The sequence below is a fragment of the Falco biarmicus genome, chromosome 1 (genome assembly GCF_023638135.1).
Source record: "Falco biarmicus isolate bFalBia1 chromosome 1, bFalBia1.pri, whole genome shotgun sequence".
NCBI classification, from domain to species: Eukaryota; Metazoa; Chordata; class Aves; order Falconiformes; family Falconidae; genus Falco; species Falco biarmicus.
This window is the reverse complement of record NC_079288.1, coordinates 60,519,640-60,545,764: the sequence shown is the minus strand read 5'-3', so window position 1 is coordinate 60,545,764 and position 26,125 is coordinate 60,519,640.

Sequence of the window (26,125 nt, the reverse complement as noted above, 5' to 3'; positions counted from 1 at the left end):
TGCAAATTTTTCCTCCCCTTTTTTTTCCCACAGTCTAATAAGCTGTTAATAATTTATAACTAAGGAATATCTTTTAAAAAGCATCTACTGATATCTTAAATGATGATGGGGTGATGCTGAGGTTTTCATTTAGGGACCTACCAAATGCAATATTAATTTTTGTGTTAGGGAAACAAGCATGACCACTCTCTTGGGAAATGTTTGCAGGACCAGGTCCTTGTTTGACCAGGCTGTGTTCCTTAAGAATACACTGAGCTGTCTGGAAGAGAGTTTGCAGATCTGTTCTACCAATTAAGAACAATCCTACAAATATGGCTGCATATCCTGCAATGCTCATGTTCTTCTTGGAGCTTCAGTGGAATTACAGTGAAGCTCATTACTTCCCTTCTCAGAATCCCATGTTGCTGTTATTTCATTACCTTAAACAAGCTGTCATTTCAAGGTATAACTAGGAATTTCCAGCGTACCCCTTCTTTAAATAAGCCTTTTAAGCCAAAGGCTTTTCTTCAGCAAGTCCTTATTATAGATAGTGCCTTTGATACCTGTTATTTTGTGAAATTCAGTAGTATGGGCCCTACTGTAAGTCCTCCGCTCTACATCCAAATATGAAAACTCTTGGGATTTTTCAGTGACTCCAACTGATAAAGATAAGATTTATTTCAGCAATTGCTTGTTCTCTTCAGACAGTTTTTACTTTTATCCTTTTTTCCTCTGCTAACACCTCTCTACTGGGTTTTCTCAAAATAAGACTTCTTCCTACCTGCTCTGGAAGTTCCAGCCAAGGACTGTAAGCAGGAAACTGGTGTTCAGTTCTCTTTCTAGTCCTCTGTGATCCATGCACACACACACACTTTTATCCTTTCCTTATCTCTCTTTCAGCTTTGGCTCATAATCCCCACTTCAGGCCACTTCCCCAAGTCTCTCAGGAAAACATGCTATTGCAAGTCTGACTTCATTCCTGCCTTCTTCCTCTGTAGCAAAAGGCTTCTTTCTCCTTGACAATCCTTTCTATCATGCCAGTACAGAGCCAAATATTCCTGTTTTCCACTTGGTTTTCTAATGAAAACCTGTGTTTTGTATTTGATGTAGTAACAGTAATTTTTGCTCTAAGACCCTTAAGCTCTATTATTTACTTAACTAGTAATGTCACCTTTCTTTAAGTACTTAAGGTAATTTCTCATGAGTTCTCTAGATGTTCTTCTTCCTCCATGGAAGTTTTCTACACCTATCACAGTTTAAACTCTGACATATAAAACTGGAGAGCACATAGTAAGTTCTTGCAGCAACAACAAAACCCCACAAACCCCAATGATATTAACAGAGCAACTCAGGGGGGAAAGGGGGATTTAGGTTTAGGTATTTCTTTTAGTCCCATTTTACTCCAAAATTATTTTGGAATAAGTCCATAATGCCAGATGCATGGAGACAGTACACACTTAAAACTGAATAGAATCACAAAAAAACTAGTCTGTAGATGCTTGTCATGCTACAGGAAAGTGGAAATCATGTTACAATCTTTTCTGAGGTAACTGCAACGATCTACAACTGTCACTGTCTTCATATAGGCCATTAAGATTATGTACAGATCATCAGTTTGTGAAGCTGAGGTCCCTGCACCACAGGTATCATTCATGCAGCTATTTCCTTTGGTTGTTGTTCCAACAACTAACAAAATCGAAATACTTGTTTTACATGGCACGGTACCCTTAGACACTCAAGTCCTGTAAATTCAAACCTGTAAACCAGATCAATATCACAGCTGACAATCTTACAGAGCCCACAGAAAGCCTTGTAAAAGCATGTTACGATGGAAGTGAGGAGCAAAAAAATGTTTTAAGGGTATGATTAAACATATGCATTAAGACACACATGTAAACATGCTTAAAAAGTTAAGGTATTTATCAATCTCTGTATGTACCTCCTAGATGGTTAACTCTCAGATCTGAAAGGCAATAATACTCCTAACAAAATTCAGGATGTACGCTCAGTGGGAAAACCTCATTCTTCACACAAAACATTTTTAGCCCAGTATGTATATAAGGCAATATAACCATATTCTCTAGCTATAAAATGAAGTGAAGCAAGGCTGTGCCATTGGCTATGATCCGTGTTTCCCATGAGATAAACAGCACTTTGATATGTATAAAACCAGGCCGCTTAAGACTTTAGGTTAAGGCTTTTCTACATCTATTTGGGTGTAAAGTTATAAAGAACTTTTCACAGAATTTATACTATATAAGCTCGAAATGCAAAGGAATATTTTTCACTGATAAGCAATTAAATTTTACACACCTTTTTGTGTTATTTGGTTTTATTGTAAACTTTATAGAAAATATAACACAGACTGCACAGAATCAATTGCTTTGAAAAGCTTCTATAAGATAATGCACTAAGTTGTTTTTGTGGTGCGGTAGCATAGCAATAAAATTGCAAACCCAAGGATACAGAAAGATTCACTAAAATAGATGAGAAATTCAATTATTCACAAGAGAAGAAACATTGGGTAAGTAAAACTGGTTTTGTCTTTACCAACCAGCCAGTGCGTATCATATGAGGTTATGCTTATTGGCAATATTCCCAATAGGTAGGCCAGTACAGAGGACAAATTTGGTAACATAGCAAAATTCTCAGTTGCTATTGAGGGTTTCAACTTTTATTAAGAAGTACTTCCAGATATTATGTCTATGGAGAAAAACTGCTTACTCAGAGCCTCATAAAACAATACCATGTACGTCAATGAGTCCTAATCTAGAGCGAAACCATAACGTTATGATTTTAAAACTCGAGTTCCTGACCATTTACTGGTAACAAAAGCTTGTAACAAAAGAACACCACATTATGCAAATTGACACTGAGTGGAGCAGAGGCATAACAATGCTAGTTAAGAATGTGTGTTTTAAGACTCCTGTCCTTTAAAAACATGGGAGAGGTGCAGGTGTAAATGTCATGTTTTTCTGAATCAGTATTTAATTTCCTAAGCTGTCGGAGACATCAAGCTAAAGCATTTGACAAAGGAAAATGCAGCATCAGTACTCTTCCTTTCAGCTAAAATCTTTTGTTATTGTTAAATCTTGCATTGTGCAGACTTAAGCACCTGAATGAAATCTGAAGGCGGTATCCTATCCTACTGATACGGTATAAGAACAACAGTGATGGTTCAAGATTTCCCAGTATTCATTTCTATTTTCCTGCTGTTTATTCATAGTGTGTGTGTAGAACAGAGTCCCAATTGTGTTGCGGTCTGTATAAATGAAACAGCAACAGTGGGCCCTACCCTGATGTCTGGTAGACCAGATATAGAAGAAAGGAAAAAAAGCAGGAGAGTGAACAGAAGCAGAGGTGGCTGCTGACCTCCTCCAGGTTAACCATTTAGGTGTGTGATAGAGAAAGAGATGGAACTGCCACCAAGGCTTCAAAGGAGCAGTTGTACGGCCACATTGCTATTCCGAAGCGATCATCTGTGTCATATCCCCCACACCGGGCAGCACTGGTTTTCCCTGCAACCTATTCAGCACACTGGCAGCAAAACAGCTAACAGATCTTCCCAAAATAAACACAGCTCTGTCAGAAGGTTTCTTTTGGAAGCCATTCACACTGGACATCAGGATGAGTTTCCTTATGGTGTCTCTTTCAGGCAGGTTCTCAAAATGTAGCTTAGGCCCTTTGCATCCCAAGGGATTCAATGAATTGCAGTTTTTTTCTCTATAGGTGGCACAGGAATTTATAAACTCATTCCCTTCACTTGTCACAGCCAGGCACAAAGAACATGAGCCTGCTTTCTGGTCTGCCCTGATTAATGGATGTATCTGCTATTTTATTCATCTGTATTTTGTAACAAACACTCATGGGAATTGAAACAGACCTGTTCAACCACACTCTGTGGAAAAGTCCTATGACTGAAAGTAGTAATGAGTCATGATGTAATGAGTCATGACATTTGGGAAAGGAAGAACAGCCACTCAACAACAAGAGTTAAACTTAGATCGGCTATTCCTATGATATAAACATACAGCTTTTTAGGATTGCTTTGAGGAATTGTCCAGGTACAAGTGACAGTAACAAGGGGGTGTAAGAGAAAATCAGTTTAAGTTGTCAAGGATAAAAAAAAGTCTATGAGTAGAACAAAGACTCCTATATGAAAAAAGGTTAAATACAGATCATCGTTTTGTCAGTGATTATTATTAGCATAGTGCTTCCTGTAAGAACATATACCTAGCTGGAGTTGTAAAAGCAGCAGTAGATAAAGCAGAGTGCTCACAACTTAGCAACAGCTTTGAAAGTATTGTCAATAAAGCTACAGTTTGAAACAGGGCCAAGTGATAGTACGTGATAATACTGCACAATTGAAGCAGCACTTCAGTATCTAATCTTGGGATTAGAGCAGATCTGGAGGTTCACACTATTGAAACCATGTCAAGGTTGAATTTATAGCTCTCCTTGGCAGATATAAATAACAGCTACAGATTATTGGAGGCAAACTTTGATATACTTCACTGAAAAAATGCCTATCTTAAAACCATGGAAACTTTCTTTTTCATCCAAAAAAAGAAAAAGAAAATTCTCAGCTGCAGTAGATGCTGAAGCATCTGTTTTCCACTATCACTGTGTTTATATGAAAGTTTCTGAGGATCCAGCTCCTTGATATTACGGTCTTTGATAAATTCAGTTGAGCAAAAGACCTGGCCACAAACCAGATTTTTACCACACACAAGGACTTCATATGCATGAGACAATCACCACATTGTCCCCTGTGGACATACAGATATTGTAACTGTTGAAGTGAAATACTTAGCATAAACAAATACATTCTGAAGTCACACAATTCCTTAGAGGTAAAAGTATTTGACTTTTATTTTTTATGTAGTTTGTTTTAAAACATTTTTGTTGTGCATTCACACACACACATATATGAAAACATCAAAAAGAAGAAGGACCTGAAGAGAGGATTGGTTTGGAAGCCAGGAAAGTGAAATACAAAAAGTAAAGGGGGAAAAAAAATCTTGGAAGAAATGGGGAGATGCCATATTGAAAAGTGATCTTTTAAATAATGTTCTTCAGGCTGTGCAGGATACAACTAAGTAAGATTGTGTCTGTTGTACCAGCCTTTCCCTGTCATACTTGGTTAAGATAATGTGTGTGATACTCCAAGTGTAGTTCCTGTTCATTTTTCAACAGCTACATGAACCACACATTTGGCAGAAATTGTTTATAGATTTTAGTTTCTTCTATTTCCACTTTTGCATAGAAATTTCAAAGTGAAAATTATTGCCATAAAACATGGTTACTTTTTTAGCCTGACTGACAGATGCATCTGCTTGAGCAAGAACAAAACTCAACTCTATTAAACCAGTAATCCTTCCATATGACATTGTCACACAGCACAGATGTCCTTTCATAGGATTTCTGTCAAGGGGATGGCTTGCCATTCCACACTGACAGGTAGGACTGGGGATGATCAGCAAAGAGATCAGAGATTACTTAAAATGCCTTTCATCAAATTTAAACCAACCTTTATGCAATTCACTGTGGAGCAAAATTAATTATTGCCCTCCAGTAATTGCTTCCATTTATACATACCTAAATGCTACCGAACTTCAGGAATGTGAGAGCTTCCTAACTGAGCACACGGCACCTGCCATTAACTCTTGAATGTCTCAGGACTGGGGACTTCAAAGCAGTGATTTAAACTTCCTTGAAAATTTTTCCACACCTTTCACAATTCCTGTCTTGTTGGAGCAGAGTAGCTAGGATGCCTTACTTAAGATGGAAAGATATGCAAAATAGTCACAAAACATTTCAGTACTTTCAAATCATTCCTAATATAGTTTTCCTATGCTGAATATACAAAATACAATGTGTTATGATCTAAGCCAAAGGTTTTACTGCCTTGCATAAGCCTTATATAATTCACCTGCAGCTTCACCACCCACAAGCATTATGCTGTACCTGAAAATCCATACTGAGTAGAGAATGCATTGCTGCTTCTCTACAGACAATACAACATTGACATTATAGTCTAGAAGCCATAATAACGCATGCAGCAGATATGCAGGCAAACAACACTGCAGGACAAGGAAGTGCCTCACTTGGGTATGCTTCCCTGGTGTTCCTGAGCCAAAGCTGACTGCAGCAAAACAGAAGTACTTTTTTTCCTACCAGTCCAATATGTGCTTTCTCAAAGCATGAGCTCCCTTACACAATTTTTCTCTTAAGAAGCTCCTTAAAGAACAGCACATTTCCTTATTCTACACAAAAAAGTCTCCAGGGCTAACTGAGACACAGTTTCAAAAAGACTTTCAAAAAGACACATTTTTTTCATTTGCAAGAAATTAAATCCAGGTTTAAAGCTTTTCTCCACCTCACTACTGTTTGCTTTCTTTGGAGGAAAGTTACAGCAGTGCCACGTCCTAGGAAGAACTTCAACATGTGTTGGTAACCTTGCAAACTGAATTTAGAGACTCAGATTCAACATTGGGATATGTATTAAAAGCGAGTCTTGCCTTTATGGGAGTCTATGTTAAGCCACTGGCACTCTCTTCTAGGATGAGTTTCCTGTTGTTTACCCCGATGATGTTTAGAGCAATGCTAATCCACTTCCTGGGGCATCCCACTGCGATACAAGTCACATTATTAACAGCTAGTAGTTTTGATCATTATTTCCAACCAGGCCATACAATTTGGTTCCTGGAATCTCCTGCATAACTTTTCATTTACACATATTGCTGCTGGTTGGAGAGAAAAAGTAAAGCCAAAAAGGGAGAAAATCAAAATTTTCCATAGATAGCTTTTTCTACATGACCTGTATTCCCATAACTCTCAGCAGGACTGTGTAAAGTGTAAGCTAGGATAGAATTCCTCCCCCCACGCCTCCACCTTCTCTAATTTTGTAAACAAGGTATATTTTACAGGTAGTCTGTTACACACCTTAAAATACGGAAGTGACCTTGTCAGGGCTTTCATAACAGTGCTTTGTGATTAAATTCCCAGCTAGTATGAAACTGTCTGTTGAAATGTATATTGGAATATAAAAATGAATGGAGTTACACCGATTTCTACAACCTAGGTATCAATCCTATGGCCCTCACTACTAGTTTGTCAGTCTTTATGGAGATCCAAGCCCTGTATGTGCGTGATGATTCATTCAGGCTTTCATTTTTAATCATCACCTCTTACTATACTGCAGGATCATGAAACTTCCTGGGCATACCAGGAAGCTGGGCACAAGATGCTATTTCTGCCTCTGCAGCTGACTGCATGTTTTTCAGCTTTTGAAACCTCCCCTTTACTTACTGAACAAGAATCAGAAGACACTCACCCAACTCGGGGATGTGAGACTACACAGACCATACTGGTTCTCCCAGTTCAGGGAGCACATAAGCAGCAAAAGCATCAGTCAAGTTCACAGCTTTCCTTCCTCTGCTGTCTTTGCTTTGGAAGGAAATAACTGCAACCTTTGTCATGAACCTTATTTTCTCACTCTTTTGCCACACTAGTCAGGCTAGGGATGAAGTACAATACTTCTATGGTGCCATTCCCTCACTGCAGAATAACCAATTGGAATGGGGGGGGTGTGGGGGGCAGGAAAGAAGAGTTTGTAGGTAATACTGTTAAAAAAAGAACCTGAAACTTCTGCTGTGTAGCTCAATGTCTCAATGACTACGTCTCTTCACTTATATACTCTGATCACCCCTTCAGCGATCGCTGAAGTTGATTGATGAAGCCAGCTGCTGTATTAGATACAAAATCAGAAAGGAAAGGTGCAACTCACAGTTGCATTGGGTGCAACTTGTGCATAGTTAATGACATCAGACTCTGTAAACTCAGGTATACACAGGTATTGCTCATTTCATATGCTGAAGTTCAGGCACACACAGTCAAAGCCCCAAACTCTCAAGAGTAAGTGCTTACATGAGGTCTTGCTGCCACCAGAGGTTCTCTCTTTGCATGACATCAGGCTCCAGCTGGGCAAGCCATTGAACACTACTCAACAGAGCTACACAGGCTCACAGTGGCAAGATTCTGTTTCTGCAGACAAGAAGAAAATACACTAAATCTTGTGTCCTTACATCAGTCATCCTCGGTTCTAAACCATTGGGTCCCACCATCCTTGTTGCCTTTGCTTAAGAAGGTTTTGTGCTCCTTTCCCCTTTCAAAAGCATTTCTTTATGTGCTTTCAGATTAAAGAGTGCACTTACAAAAATGGAAGTACCATTATTTGAAATCAAGAGGGTAAGGCTACAAGCAGGGTAAGTCAGTGCCCTAGTGTTTCATTATACAGCTATGATTGTTTAAAAGAGTTAACTTCGCCATAGCCATCACAGCAAAAGGGATTGAATTCTCCTTTAAAACGCATTGGCTCTGCCACAGTTGCTACAGCAAAACAAATTAATTTAAGCTTCCCTTAGATGTCCACATGCAGAAGTACATACAACTCCTCTATCAAGAGTAAGGCAGAAATGAGGGCTGAAAAAAGGAATTTCAGATTCATGCTGATTTTTTTTTCTTATTTTCTTTTTTTTTTTTTTTTTTTTCTTTTTCCTAGTAAACAATTTGTGATTCCAATTGGGACAACCTTTCTATTGGCCTTGGAGGTTATTTCAGTTTGTGACTCAAGTGTAGTAGCTTCAAGTTTGACTAGTACTAAGGTTCATAAACATTTTAGTACTAAAGCTCATGAACATTCTTAACCATTCTGCAACATCTTAATTTTTCACAGGTTTTGGTGAAAGGGAAGTTTAAAAAACAAAGCCAAAAACCAATAAAAAAACCCCTAACACATTCCTGCTAGGCTGAAACAGTGGATGCACTCTCAGATGACCCCTTGACATTTTCCAGTCATTGCAGAAAGGGCTGTCCCCTCTCTGGAAATAATCTAAACACTGATCCTCCTAACTGTCAGAAAAGAACCAGAGATTAGGGGAAGAAAAAAAAAAAATCTATAGACTTTTTCTGATCAACAACCTTCTCTTGAAACCGTCAATGTATGGCTGTTAAAGGTTTGCTTTACCTGGTAACAAACAAATACTTTGCAGGGTTGAATCCCACAAAAGCAGAAACAGACTGTAGCTATGACATGGTTATAGGAAAGAGTCTACAGAGGTGGTAGCACTGTGAAAATCAGATTGCCTTCTTAGGTGTTTCCTTTACCAAAGTGACAGTGAAAATTTGAGATCCACTTTTACCTTCCAAGTCGAACTGGAAAAGGTTATCCCCTTTACATCAAATTTAGCATAAATACATTGCAGCATAGGATTTAAAGGAAACAAAACTACACGTATAGCAGTAAGTATAGGCAGAGATAAGCAAACAACTTTGGTGTTGAAGACTGCAATTGCAATGAGGCAGTTGTACTCAGGGAAGCCTGAACTCAGGGAAAAGCTGACCTAGAACAGTACAACATATTCTCAAACTTTGGAACAGAAAAACCATAAACTACAGGAAGGATTGAAGTAGGATTAGCTTTATGTTAATAACTTTATTGCAGTCTAAGCTCTCATCAGAGAATAATAATGGTTTTATAAAAGTGAGAAAGCTAGCAAAAGAACTGGGAATACTCCTGCTTTTATATTGTTGCACCTTTCTCCCTACACCCCCAGAAGAGGTCATTGAGCAGGGCTAATGTTCATGCCTGACATCAACTTCATTATTCAACCTCCCATTGAAGAGCAGCATGGATTGTATCTCAAAGGGATATAAAAAGAAGAAACATCATCTTAAAAATATGTTCATTCAATACTTTGTAGAATTTTCCATAACTTCAACAGAGCAATATTTGTAGAAATGTCTCAGAATTTTGCAAGTGTAGATCTGTTAAATTTAGTTCAAGCTTCTACATATGAAACTTGAAGTACTCCAGGTAAACCCAACAAATATCAGGGAAATTTATGTGGAACTTTTAGTACAGCTGTGGGGGTAAGATTTAAAAAAAGAGAATTTACATTATGGCTAGGTATTCTGTTTTATTTTAGATAGGAGGTTGTATACAGATGGAAGAAATTTCACTTGCAGTTTCTCAGAGACAGGAGGAGGTAATCATGTAGTACAATGGAGAACTAGGTCTAGCCAGGTACTACTAGACTTTTCTAGGTTAATGTGATGTTATTCAGCAGTTAATGTTTTTCAGTTTATAGGGAACATGAACTTCCGGGCCTCTGCCCTTGTAGAAAAGGCTTTAATTTTTTTAACATTTACAGGAAGAGATTCCCCCCATTTAATATTTATCATTTGACTGGTCGTTACGATTGTTAGTATTTCCATCATTGACCTCAGAGAAAAACATTTGTGGGTCAAAAGGAGGTTGTGTTACAGGTGAGGGGAAATGAACAATAGAATAGAGTACAAAAAAGTACAATAAAGTACTGCCAGATTTCTCTACTCTGCAATGAAATAAGAAAGGGAAGGGGAAAGAAACATCAAATCAGCTCTATTACCACTAACAGGGCATTTGTTGCATGCAGCAACAAAACACTGGATATATAGGTAGAATCAGAGGTCCTTGCTCTGAGAAATCCATATGTAGTTAAAAGTTACTTTTCTAATTTGGCTCACAAATGCTAATTTGTGAAATACCAAGTGGGTGAAGTGCCCTACAGCTAACATTGGGTTTGTGCTTTTACAAAAAAATCTTATAAATAACAAAGAACCTCATTCATTCATAATATAGCCTGAACTGCAAATTCTAATGGTGCTAAAGTCCAAAAATAGGGCATATTCACTTCTAAAGAAAGCAGAAAATAGTAAAGAACATTAGATACCAATAGATGTTAGGAAAGAAAATCTATAATTACCATTAAACAGTTGGGTCAGCAACCAAAAAATGAAAAAGGGAAGACAGATGAGATGTCCATACCTTTTGTCAAATCAAAGAGGTTGGAAAAAATATTTGTTAAAACACAGATTGTAAATGAGGAATAATCAAACTCTGAAGATGAATCATGTTTTACTTCACACCTGACACTGTATGACACTATACCTTTTTTCTTGTAGTTAGATTTTCAAGAAGAGGTGTCACTTGAAAGTTGAAGTGTTATCAGTCTGTCTGGGAAACATCTGTTTGAAGGAATTGCTCTGCCTCTAAATTTTTGTCTGTTGCTGTCATCAGTAGAAGTCTTGTATTCATCTCCAAGAATTACAAGCCAGTAGAATTACTGAAGCTAGCGTGAAAGGAAGATGGGAAAATGTTCACTGTGCAATCCATCATTTGCCTTTTTTAGAAATGTTTAGATGTGAAGACTTACTATCTTGTACAGGGGAGTTCTGCTGAAAATATCAATGTATATTCTAAATCTTGGAAAAGGGAAAAGCGTGGGGGATCAAATGTCTGTCTCCAAGAGATAGAGTTTGGCACAATGTCACCTTGAAAATGCAGTTTAAATCCATTTCACTTAAAGCACTAGAGATGATTATGTTTTGAAGACTTTTCTATAGCTCACTTGGATATCAATTCTGCCACCTACTCCTAGCTTACTAGCACCTCAGCTGGTTATATCTCACAACAGGCCTAATACAGAGGAAGGAACAGCAGGAAACCTCCACTGCAGGGAAGGGGTAACATTTGCAAGTCAGTGTGAGAAAACTCATAAATTGTATAATATCAGCTTCATAAATAATCTGATACTTCTGAAGACCTGTATGTCCTCTGAGAAATGCCAAATTCCCTGTTATAAATACATCCAATGCATTCCCAGATCTTTATTTCAGGACCCCTAACATATTTCCACTGGCTGTTTGAGCTCTGATGAATTTCACATGTGTAGCTTGCTGTAAACCATCTTGTACTTATCTGAACATTTTATTGAGGGCCCGTAAAAATAGCATCAGAAGAGTTACAAATCACTTATTAAAAGCACAACCAATTAACTTTAAAACTCGGAATTTACCTATGGTATGTTCCACAGAAAGTTAGTTTTCCTAACATGAGAACAGCGTTCTGCAGGTACCACCTATTCCAAGACCAGAGAAAAGCGGGTACATTCATTTATGCCCCCATAGCACTTCACATTTTCAACATCTTCTGCAAACATTAACTAATTAATCCTCATCAACTCTTGCCAAATACACTATTGTATTAAGAATTGACCTAATGTAACCTTAAAATTTAAACAAAGTAACAGTCTACAGAAATGATAAAGAAAAAATACTCAACGAGGGAGCTGGGAGGTGTCCAACTCAGTGTTTGTTTCACAAACATTTAATAATTTTCAAGATATTAGCCAAACTGATCACTGGTTGGTGTACTAGGGCACTGCAATTACACCAGACGTGAGGCTGGCTCACTAAATAGCATTTATCATCCTTGAGGAACTCTGTAGCATGCTGTTTCTGCAAAGATGAGTTTGATTTAGTGACAACGGTCTCTTCGTTAGTGTTTACAGGTTTAAAGGATTATAGACCCCTTTAGATTTCAAAACAACAGGATATCCTAGAGGATTTTATTTTAAACTCCTCTTTATTTCCTAAAACATGAATTAATACAATTTTTGGATATGAGATATGCAGTGCTAAGTACTTTAGTGCTAAAGTACCATAATCTGAAAAGTGAGGTTTAACAATAGAAACACTATGATTAATCTTTGTCTCTTGTTCAAATTGCCTTTGAGGAGCAGAACAAGAATCATCTCTGAACTTAAAAAGCAAGACATTCTCTTGCACTCTGTAGCATACTAATTTTATGAATACCATATTTTACTGAAGATTAATGAAGCAAAGTGTATAGGCACGACTCAAATATTATGGGAAAATGACTTTGAAGTACAAATGTCAATTTAAAAGAATGATCACTATAATTATTTACCTTGCTGAATAACAATTATTAAAAATGCCTCAGGAGGTACAGACAATAACTAAAATACAACTCCATAGCCGCAAATTCAATATACATAGTAATTTAGAAATACCTCATTTACTGTCAACATATTAAAAATATGACAAAGGAAATTACAGAAATGCACCTTTATTTTCTTTCCTGTAGAGTTTTCCTGTGTTTTGAATTTAATGGTGCAAACAGAAATTAGGCTATATCCTGTCAATATTTCAAGGCTTCTGTATTCATATATAACCATATTAATAAGCTACTGCAACAATTAGCAACAGCTGTTTAAGTCCCAGAGAGACCATTTTGCAAGTTTCTCTATAGCATGTTATCAGGGGGAAAAAAATCCTATACATACATTGTAGAATTTTTCAAAAATACCAAGTCAAAAGATGTAACTGGCTCATCCTATACATTTTAGGAACATATACGGTTTTCTGGAAATTTAAACACTACATATTATAACTAAACCCACTGTTTCAGCAATTTTTCAAAGCAAGACTTACAATTAAAGTCTTTTGGTTTGGTTTGGTTTTTAATATTATGGTATGGCTGAGGAGGGTAACAATCAACACTGCACCCTCTACACTTCACTTTTTGTGTTGTGTGTGTACCATTGTACCAACATGACTCATACAGAAGCTCCTCCTGAGTATCAACATGCCTCTGTTTTTCAACATAATAGGTAAGTAAGTAATAAAAATTAAAAAAAAACCTACAGCAAATACTGCAACTGGTACAGTTCAACAAATAAGGGAACAATATACTCTGATAACTGCATTGTTGATATGAGGGCAACGGCCTTCACGACAGTATAGGATTGTAACATGAATGAGCTGGTGAACTTTATACAGGCTGATACCATTAATAAAAATAATTCAGTATTTTTGCCACAGTAATGTAATGGGTTCAATGGTTTCCAGAGTTATAACTTTAGAAAAATATTATTGATCTTGGTTATCAACTCCTACCCAGTTTTGTTTAATGCTACTGCTTATAAGTAATAACTTTGTCTGCAGAGACAATACAGCTGATATTCTGACAGACAGAATTTTCCTTCTGCTTTCTACACTTTTTTCAAAAGGTCTTTTTAGGCTGAGATACTCCACAGACCAGGACTCACACAGCGTATAAGACACTCCTCTTGAAAGGAAGCTCCAACCCTAAGTCATGCTGATCTTTACTGGTTCAGCTACAGAAAGACCTTTCCCACTTGCTCAAATACCTCAGTGTATTTTGATTTCCTGTGGACGCCTACCCTTCTATGTAAAAATTCTTGTCTTTGAAAAGGCTTGCTCCCTGCAACATCTGTAGAGGAAGCACTAGTAAAATATATGTCACAGTTACAAAGCCTGAGTGGTCAACTGCCCTTAAATAAGGGCATGCATGTTATGCATACTTGAGAAAGGTGTGCTGTTTGTGCACATCTGGATTTGTGTTGAGAGTTTCTTCTGCCCGCTTCTAACTGTGGATAAGAGACAGGCTACAAAACAAGGGAGGTGCATTTATTAATTATTGTTAAATGCAGGAGGGGCCTAAAACCTGGAGCAAATATAGAGGAATAATCATAACAGAACACCATACAACAAATAGGTGAGGAAACAAAGTCAAATGTGACAATAATCTGTTAGATGTTTTGTATTACTATATAACAATAATTGTTATAAGATCCTCAGGTTCCTTATATTGCTTCACCTCCTCTCTTCCCCACTTCTTATCTACCTAGTCCTCAAACTTAAAGGTTTTAAATATACCAAAGAGTCACTGACATCCCCGCACAACTTGGATCATGAAGGGAAGCAGTGAGATAACTGTAAAAAGATGTGCACTGAAGCTACCGGAGACAAGATAGAGAAAGCTAATCCAGAAAAAGATCAGGTTAGAGAAACAGATAGCAGGTACTGAAATAAAAGCAAAATAAATAAAAAAAAAAGAGTGTGCTAGGGTGTGGAAGAAGTGAGGGAATATAATCAGCAGAAGGAAAGATGTCTGGAATTTTTCTTTTGCATTATTATTTTAAATATCAACATAAAAGCATATTATGCAGTTGCTCGTGTTTGTAATTCATTGTCTGCTACTTGCGTTTTAACATGAGGGGTCAGGAATCAGTCTCCTACACTTCCTTCATGACCCTGTCTGCACCTTTGGGCACATCAATTTACATGCCTTCATTTCCTTGTAAAAAATACATTACAACAGCAGTATGCAGCATTTGGACTCGGCACTATTAATTCACATTTCAGAACTAAGAACTACTGAACATGCACCCGGCATGTTCAAGGTTACTTCAGTGTGAAGTACTTAGCATCTTGCTGAACTCCTTCAAGAAACAAGGGGAAAAGGCTCGCTCTGCAAAAAACAGGAAGCTGGAGACAGATCTGTTTGTGCAGGGATGCCTCTGCTCTATTCCAGTTCAGGAGAGTGTTACTACGTTTTCACAAGGCCATCCCCAGAAAAAAAAATAAAATAATCAAGTGCCTTGCATACGTGGTAAAGAAGATACTACTCTAATATTTCTGTAACTCTTCTTGATTACTCCAGAATGCACAGACACACGGTAACCACTGAACATGTAGATGCACTTATAAATTGGCAAATACCCCCCTAAAAAGATGAGTAAACAGGGGTGTTTACAACTGTTTACATAATTATTTTTCTGCCACTGCACAATCTCTCTTCATGTACCACCAAAATATTAACATTGTCCCGCTTTGTAATCAATAACCTTAGAGTGAACCATCTATTCCAATATGAATTTTGTACATCACTACTGATACTCTACATCAATGCTCACTCATGCTGTGCATAAACCTCCACCTCCCAAAATTTTAAGCATTAAGAAGGACGTGAAATTTAGAGCACAGTTCTAGATGCCTTCACACAAGAGGCTGTATTGCAGGGGACACCTAGCTCATAAGGACCCAGGAAAACACTGGATGATGAAACAGATGTCAAGGCATCAGGATACGTATCACAGATATATGAGCCCATCCGTGACTGACACACTTTGCTCTATAAATCCGCTGTGGGTGGCAGTGGGTGAAAATCAATAGCTGACTAACGCACATCTTGAAGCAGCTTACTGTATTATAGATATTTGGTCTAGCTAACCATGTCTTACTAGTAGGGGGGTGTAGGGCTGGCCTCTCTGAGAACAGACTGGGGATGCCCCATGCTGGACACAGCCAGTTCCAGACAACTCCATTGGACCTACTGCAAGGCACAGCTGAGCCCCTCTGCCAAACGGCACCTCTGTGAAAATGTATTTAAGAAAGGGCAAAATACTGCACAGTAAGGGGCATGGGGGAAGTGGGTGGAGAAAAGCGTGAAACAACCCTGCAGATACCAAGGCTAGTGAAGGAGAAGGCTGAGGAGGTGCTCCAGATGCTAGAGCACAGATTACCCTGCAGCCTGTGGAGATCACGGTGAAGAAGGTATTTCTCTGCAGCATGTGGAGAGGACATTGCCAGAGCAGATACTCAACCCTGCAGCTCATGGAGGACTGGAGGACCCTGCTACAGAATGAGTGGGTGTTTCATGAAGCAATAGCTGCCTGTGGAGAGAACCAACACCGGGTACACAAGGAAAGCATGAGGAAAAAGGAGGAGCAGAGAGGATATGTTATGGACTGACTGCAGTCCTCATTCCCCATCCCCCTGTGCTGCTGGGCAAGGGAAGGTAGAGGAGTCAGAATGAAGGAGTGAAGTTGAGCCTGGGAAGAAAAAGGGAGCGGGGGGGGTTGGGGGGTGGGTTGTGTGTGTGCGTAAGGGTTCTTTAGTTTGTCTTTATTTCTCACCATCCAACTCTATTTTTAATTTGCAATAAATGAAATTAATCTTCCGCAACTTGAGACTGATTATCCATGACAGTAATTGGTAAATGATTACACTGCCTTTATCTCAATCCACAAGCTTTTTACATCTTATTTTCTCCCTTTGTCCTGTTGAGTCACAGCAACAGAATGGCTGGGTGAGCAGCTGAGAGCTGGCCAAATTCCACCCACCACACTATTGCATTTCTGTGGTGATTTGAAGATGTACAAACAACCCATGTATGTGGCACACCGGGGTGGATCCTTGCTACATTACAAAAAAAAAGGAGAAAAAGGGGGAGGCAGTTTATGAGCATTTCTGGGGTTGCTGAAACAAAGCAATATAGAGCAGTGCAAAAGATGGTCTGAAAGAACAACCTTCATTCTTCTATTTTCATATCAGAAAATTTCACAAAATGAGGAAAAGATGCCTTTGATATGTATTAGAATAAAGATGAACCATTGCACAACTATTAAGAACTTGATCATCACTAGCTCCCCGGAAACCTCAACACCTATACCAATTAAACAGAGAACAAAAAGTATAACTGCGAACAGTCTTTCAGCTCCCAATTATGATCTTGTATACAGAATCAATAAGACTAAGATTGGGTCACACTTCTCATCAGCCATCCACAATATCAGGAGAGCAAGGCAAATAATCATATTTACATTTGACACAGTCGCTGGCTTTCCCATCGACCCTGCTTAAATACATTTATTTCTTGCCTTCTGCTCTCCAATGCCTTCTCTCTTTCTGAAAAGTATCACAATTCCCTTCTAAAACGTCAGTTAAAGTAAGTGTAGAAAATAAGATTTCGCTGCAGCATATTTGTTCAGTTCTGTCAGAAAGATGTGTTTCAGATATCCAGAGTTGAAAGGTGACAGAAATAACCCTGGCCCCATCCTAAACTGGAGTGGAGAAGGAACAACAGCTCTTTATATAGTAGGTTCAACTCTTCAAAGTCGAAAGACAACAAAAGCCTTCCTCAGCATAATGTGGATGTGAAGTGACTTAGGTGACTGGAGTGACATCACAGAGATTTCTCCAACCTCTTCAGACAGGGATTCCCTCCTCTTTCCCAAGTTCCTTAAACCCTCTTTACTGACAGTGCAGCAGAACTAGCTGGATTTGTGGCTGCAGAACCACAAGTGCAGGAGAACCTCTAACACTCAGATGATGCTGGGGGGCTCCCCTGATGAAAAGCCTCACATCAGGAAGCTCCGTCTGTTGGTCCAGGACTCCTGCTCTGTGCTGTGAGGGCTCAGGCATTAGAGGTACAATTCACACATTCTCTATCACCTGAGTCCATGTTGTACAAAACATTTTAAAATCCTTTGTCAACCTGCTGCATTGTGTCAGATCGGCTCTGAAAAGATGAGAAAAAATTCTAGGCATGGCAAATCAAAAAGAAGTTATGAATTTTTGGAGGAGTGAAAGAAAAGTATAGCCTGCCTCAGTTTTTCTAAAGATGACAAAATTACACTGCGGAGTTAGTCTACAGTCAAATAAAACCTGCTAATACTAAAAAACTGAGCTGAAACAGCACAGGATGGGAAAGGATGCATCTGTGCTTCAAGACTGGATTAATTTGACAGTTACATTTAAATGTACATTGAGACATTTTAAAAGTGTGTTCATGATGGAAAGGTATGTGTGAATATGAGGACTTACAAGTCCATCCATCAAAAGTTTTGGGCCACAACATAAAATAAAAAATGGCTAGCTGACAGCTAGGTATGAAGCACTGTAGAGATGCTCCTTTCCCAAAACGGAATGTCTTGTACCAGTTTAATGCAATCTTTTTCCCAAGTACTTTGGGCTCACTATGTTTTCTGTAGTTACAGAAATTTTGCAAAACACATTTTGGTCTACTTAAACTAAAACCACCAACCCTGAAATTAAATCTTCAAACCCTTCAATTAAAACTTCATATACGCCTAGTCTCTGTTTTCATACTCTCTTAACACATAATCTTAAATCTGAAGGAACTACATTGTATACCTTTGGTGATCTTCTCTAAAGTAATATTATTTTCCTGTCTTCTCCTCCAACCCTCAAAAAAAGAAGGAATTATATATATATACACATATGTATATAAACATATATCTCAATAAGCATTTATAGCTGTGACAAATTTATTCTTACTGTCAATTTAATACATCTGTTTTCCATTTCAATTTGATATACAGCCTGGTGTTTTCTATTAGATCATATAAACAAGTGTTTGATTTAAAACAGGATTATTTTTCTTCAATGAGAGTAGCAATAAACATCACTTTCTGGGAATACAAATGAGGTGGCAATTCCATTACATATAATGATGAAAACAGGGAAAAAATCATTAAAGAATAAAAAACCACTTGACCACAGGCCTGCTTTGTCTACTGATTTTCCAGGCAGAAATTGTTCTTTCATGACTGACTTCTCCAATGGATTACACCAAAATAAGACATACTTCGTTTTTCCAAATGTGCACACTCAGAAAGACCAGTCAGTCTACTGTCATTAGCAGTACTGACGCGAAGCCCAAAGCACCAGCGAGGCAGGCACCTCACCGCTCCATAGGATCAAGTCCCCTTCCTGTCCTACATGTTTCAATCCATTCTTAATAAGATGGAGGGGGGGCGGGGGGGTGTGGAGAAAAAAGAAAAAAGGCGCTTTCCTTTTTGCTAAGCACATATTTTTGTTTTTGTAAAAGACAACTGCAAGTCTGCAGATGTAGTTTGGAAAGTTTACAGCCTTAAAGGTGACAGCATGTCATCTGACAGTGAGGGATTAGGGCCATAATCAGATTTCAGTGGGAAAAAACCCCACCCTCAAAGGAGTATATGTGCTTAAAGGGGAACAAGCTCATCTCAGAGAGGGGTATTGCATTGTCAGCACACCTTTAGGAAAAGGCAAAGCAAATGTGGATTCAGACCGACAGGCACCTTGTTATTCTGCCCAAGTAGCTGGCCCAGGCAAGGAGAGCGGGCTGACGTGTGGCTGCTACCACAGGAGCCAGCACTGCAAAAAAGGAGAACACCTACGTGAAAATTCACATTTTTGAGTGTGAATTATGGTCAGGCTCAACAAACTGCACCAAAGCAAAGCATTCGGTCACGTGCACGGAAGGAATAAATCGGATTTCTACTGTTTTGCCTTATCTCATAGTTGGAAATTCTAGTGATTGTGATGCCCTATAGACATAATCATAGAATCGTTTAGGTTGGAAAAGACCCTCAAGATCCTTGAGTCCAACCGTCGCCCTAGCACTGCCGAGTCCACCAGTAAACCATGTCCCTTTTTAAACACCTCCAGCGATGAGGACCCAGTCACTTCCTGGGCAGCCTGTTCCAATGCTTGACCACCCTTCCCACAAAGAATGTTTTCCTAAGATCGAATCTAAACCTCCCCTGGCACAACTTGAGGCCATTTCCTCTTGTCCTATCACTTGTCACTTGGGAGAAGAGACCCACCCCCACCTGCCTACAGCCTCCTTCCTTTCAGGGAGTTGCAGAGAGCAATAAGGTCCCCCCTGAGCCTCCCTTCCCCAGGCTAAACAACCCCTGTTCCCTCAACTCCTCCCCATAAGATTGGTGCTCCAGAACCTTCTTCACCAGCTTCATTGCCCTTCTCCAGACATGCTCCAGCACCTCTACACCCCTCCTGAAGTGAGTGGCCCAAAACTGAACACAGGGTTCAAGGTGCAGCCTCATCATGGCCTAGTACAGGGTACAGTCATTGCCCTTGTCCTGCTGACCACACTAGTTCTGATGCAAGCTGGGATGCTGTTGGCCTTCTTGGCCACCCTGGCACACTGCTGGCTCATGTTCAGCCAGCTGTCAGCCAGCACCCTGAGGTCCTTTTCTGCCAGGCAGCTTTCCAGCCGCTCTGCCTCAAGCCTGTAGCGCTGTGTGGGGTTGGTGTGACCCAAGTGCAGGACCTGGCACAGCCTTGTTAAATCTCATACACTTGGCCTCGGCCCATCAGTCCAGCCTGTCCAGATCGCTCTGAAGAGCCTTCTTACTGTCAAGCAGATCAACATTCCCCTCCCGACTTGGTGTTGTCTGCAGACTTGCTGAGGGTGCATTCAATCCCCTCATCCAGATCATTGATAAAGATGTTAACCAGCACTGAGCCCTGGGGAACACCACTTGTGATGGGCCACCAACTGAATGTAACTCCATTCACCACCACTCTTCAGGCTCAGCCATCTGGTTAGTTTTTCACCCAGCAAAGAGTACACCTGTCTAAGCCATGAGCAGCCAGTTTCTCCAGGAGAATGTTGTGGGAAATGGCATTAAAGGCTTTAGTAAAGTCCACCTAGACAACATCCACAGCCTCTCCCTCATCCACTAAGTGAGTCAACTTGTATGGTTGTCCCGTACATGCCATGTGATGGCACTCAAGATGATCCGCTCCATAACCAAAGAATTTTGCCACTGTGTCTAGATACAGAATAGTGAGCTATGTATGACTCTACAAAGCATCTTTGAATGGACTAAGTAGTTTTTGTTTACAGAAAAAATGACCAGAAACAAAATATACACTGATCCACTCTGCACTGGAGCAGGCATCAGGACAGACACTGCAATCAAAATGAAGCACAGGGACTACGAGAATTGCACAGAGCTTACTGGCCTCAGCTCTCTGCCTGTCAATCTACTCCTTGGCACAGAGGCCCAAGCAAGCATTTGCAGAGAAAATTTGGGAAAAGTTCTCATCAGTTTTTAGATCCAGGAGGAAAAATACAAGAGCTTACAAACCCTGGTATGTATTTTATACTCCTTCCAAAGCGTATACGAATAGCAGTTTCTTCTAGTGAAAAACTCAAACAAGATAGAAATCGATGTAACACAAAATGAACTTCTACACCCTCTACTGCTTTAGCGAGGGGTTGGTTTATTTTTTGGGGGGGGTTGTTTGTTTGTTTTTTAAAGCTTCATATTTTCACACCTAAGATTCAGACTTTTTATTTCTTGATGCAGCAGATAGGAAGTGGAAATCAAAATTTTCACTCAATCGGTCACATTGGACTTTTAGTCACAAGCATAGTACTGCAGAAGTTTCAGCTTAAATGATTAAGTATTATTTTTTATTTTTTTAGCAGTTTAGCTTGATTAATCTGTCACCTCAATAAATTATAATCGATATTTTCATTAAACTGTTTTCCATAGTAAAGCTAAACTAGTAAAAAAAAAAACCCCGAAAAAACAGTAAGTGGGATTTTTGTTTCTAGGAAAAGGTAGTACAGAATACGAAATTTACCCAAACCAAATGACAGTACTTTGGAATGAGTACTTTTGGGAGTCCCAAACAGTTTTTACATGCTCTGCTACAACAAAAAAGACCTTTTCAGAATTGTGCTGGGTTTGAGTCCCATGAAACCAGCTTGTGGGGCTGTATTTTGCCTTGCCTTCCACAGCAAGTCTGCCCAGTATCATTACATGAGACAAATCCAAGGAAATAGGACTGGTTTTCAATTTTGTTGTTTCTGGGATCAGGACAGAGATGGAGAAAAGATGGGTAAGTATGAATTAGAACAGCCTTACATGGATTTCTTGTGCCATGTTATGATCAGAACTGCTACCCAAGGAGTTCCTCTGATTTATTGCTTATTATTTCATGAAAACTACAGAGCTGATGGGTATAGAGACAGTCATGCTTTTATTTGGGCTATTTTCTATCTCCTCTGCCATCCATTGTAACAGAGAAATGGATCTGATAGGATGGATGCAGAAAAAAAATGATGGTTGCATGGATTCAAGTAAAGACAAATTGCCTTGCTGAATCTTTGCAATTAGTGATATTACAGGACAGAAAAGCAGGCTGAGTGCCAAATTGTTGAATCCTTAAGACCAACAGTTAGGAAAAAAAACCCCACAAAATGCATTTACTTGTGAACTTGGTATTCTGACTGTGGAACATACTGGGAGAGAGACGTGGAACTCTGCACACTCATCCTTCACAGAGGAAAACACATTAAGAGAAGTCCCATTTTCCCTGGCTACAATGTTTGAAAAACCACACAGTACACAGCACAGAAGTACCTCCCATGTACCCAGTGTATCTATGTCAGATGTATCAATACAAGCAATTTTTTTGTTATCCTCAAGGCATAACTATTAATACATATCATTATACATAATTTATAAACATATTACTACAAAGATAGCAAGACAAGACATGGAATGATACATATACCTCTAACAGGCCAATAGCTGGACCCACTCATTTCATGTTACCTTTGAGCTAGGATGTACACATTTTGCACACTTATTCTTTATGGTCAGATGAGACAGATGGGCAAACTGTAAAGCTTCCAGTTAAGAAAATGAAAGTCATATAACATCATTAAGCGTATGTATTGAGCCATCATCAAGACATTCTCTGTATGGCAGGTAGCGAGGAAAATTTTTATTTTAACATTGGAGATACACGGGACATCATGCATTGCATTGCACCACTGTCATCAAATGGCAAAGAAACGTTAGCACCAAAACACCAAGCCTTTCATAGATTTTGAGTATAGCAATTTCTCATAGTTTAAGGAGGAATGACAAATAGTAAATACTTTTTCAGCTGAGGGTTAGTATAAACTGTCCAATACTATTTAAATTGTGGTAGAAAATTTAGCATCCCACATTCTTTTAGCATGAAAAAATTTTTTATGTTTTAGGAATTCTAAAAAGGAAAAATCTCACTTAAGGTGATGACATATTAAGTTCATATGCTTGTCTTAAAAACCTGTATAATTGATATTTTGAAGTCTGAATGTGCCTTATGAAAAGCTATGCCACTGCTGCTGAAATAGACAAGTTTTGTAAGCAATGTTTTGAACAAATGAATCTGCAGAAGATCTTTGTATACACATATCCATTTTGTGATAAACCAGAATCATTTTACAAGCAAGTTCATAGAATGAATGAATTACTGAAGGGTACCACAATACACACAGAAAGTAAACTGGATATTACAAACGATACCAGCAAATAAAGAGCATTTAGAACCACGAAATGTATCTAAAGCATAGTAGAGACTTGCCACTTAAAAAATAATTAACTGTAATGAAATACACTTCTGGAAACAAACTTGCTTTACTTCTCTTTTATGGAAGATGAAAATGGATTAGAAGCATTCCTGGGCTTTTTTTTCTTAGTCTCCTCTGTGCTTCCAAAGACAGAAATGAGTTGATTGACAAAGCTGAAGAAATTGCACTGGAGGGTTGAGAAGTTTATTTCAGGACTTACAACTTTATCTAATATTCCTACTAATAAGTCCGTAATTGTTGTATAAATTAACTTAATATTTAGCCCTACTCATAAATCTGATATACACAAAAGGTACTTTTTGGTCTTTTACTTACTCCAAGCATAAAAAGCCTATCTACTTTAGTGAAAAAATTACACTTTTTTTTTTTTTCTTCGAACTAGACTTCAGCTCTGCCATGAAGGCTGGATTTTATTTCTGCTTGTTCATCAGGAACAGAATTGGCCACCAGGGATCTGATCTTTCAAACATGTTTAAAGTTAAACACATGAACACTTCCACTGGCTTCAGCGGGACTACTCATATCCCAAAAGCCAAGCACATGAACATAACCCTATCATCTTACACTTGTGCAAAACCAACACAAGATCTCTGTGTAGGTTTGCTCCCAGATGATGATGCTTTCAATGAAGGAGAAAAGTATGGTTAATTAGGTTGGGTGAAAATCTAGCATGGCTGTAGCACATCTGAGACCTGAACTAGAATTGGATAATATACTTTCATACAGAATACAGAAACCTATTTATTTAGATCTCTATGGTACACATCATTGTGTGGTGTGGGGATACACAGAGACTGACCGCTTTATTACATGGTAGACTTGAGAGTTTTGATCTGCTAGGTGCCTGTACAGCACAGCAACAAGTTCAGAGAGGTTAATTCCAAAACCTGCTGAAGGTACAGGTCCTTGCATTAAATCTGACTCCAAAATGGACCATCAGCTTCAGTTTGAGAATCAGCTCTCAATACATCATTCAAGCAACAATTTATAGCATCCCTTAGATAATCTGTATTATTCGATAAAAAGTACAAATTATGAGATGCAAAGATTGGATACAAAGATGAGATATAAAGAGTAATGAAATGAGATGCTTTACACAAATCATCAGAAAGCAAGTTTAGAAGGAAAACTGGGCTAATGACTGATGGAGAAGTAAAGCTTACCAGGTAATTTTTGGCGCTCACAGTAAATTTCTACAACTAAACTCACCAGAGGGGAAAAAAGTTAGAAGCAATCAGAAAAGCACCAAATTAAGCCAATAATGTTACAAGAAAAATAAGGACAGTGAGCAGAACTATCTCCAACCAATGCTGGTTACATTATTACACAATTTGTCTGATATAATTACAGTTTCAAGACAGCGCTAGAGGTGAACACTCTTACATTTGAAACAAGGAGGATTTAGAGCCACAAGACTTAAATTGACCTGAGGCTGGAAATGAAAAACACAAAAGACTAACAAGAGCCTATATAAAATAACAACAGCAGGAACAGGATAGAAATAAATCTCCCACCAACAATAACACAAAAGAGAAATAAAAGACAGATTTCAAGACTGGCTCACTCAGGCCACAGTGAAATAGCAGTAAAGGCAGTGTGCTAGTAACCTCTGATCCTGGCAAATCCCATGCTCACACAGCAATGAAAATTGTTAAATGGAAAGATGTAGCAGCGCTTGTGGAGCTTGGTGGAGGAATGCACCTGCCTGCAGGAACAGTCTGGAGGTTGATCTGCACAGACATAGTCCTCTGCATAAATAACAAGCTCACCTGTACACACAAAACATTCTCTTTATTTCTGTCCAAACAGTTACTAAACACAGGTACAAGTCCAGGAAACATACACTCTGATTCCAACTCTTTCATAGCCTTTGAGACCCCCATGTTCTTCAGTCCCATTACCAGGGAGGCAGTAAGGATGGCTAGTTGCATATCACTTTTCATTATCATTATATATTCATTGGGAGAAGCTGTAGTTTTCCCATCTCCACAATTTTTTCATGCTTTAACAATTTCCCCTACAGCATGATGAAGTTAAGTCCTTTCAAACACTTTAGGAAAGGGGAAGAATAAAGACCAAACTAATAGTCCAGTGGTATTTGTTGGCACATGGATTTTGTTTCTCAGAGACAAATGGGAACCTCTCTAGATAACTTGGTTCTGAGGTGTCTAACTAGAAGGCCTATTACAAACCACCTCCAAATAAATAAATTCGTATGAGAGTATACAGATTGATGAGTCATTCTGCAATAGAAAAGCATTGTCAACAAACAAATGATCACCTACAACTAAAACGCTATTGTAGCCCCTTGAACAGCACACTACTTTTTCCTAAAAATTAGAAATAAAAAGTTAAGATTGTTCCAGCACATTCCTAAAGACTGAAACTTTGGGATATTTTCATTTCAGGTCTGCTTCTCAGGTTTGCATTCATACTGTCTGTACTGTTCAATCAGATGCTTACAAA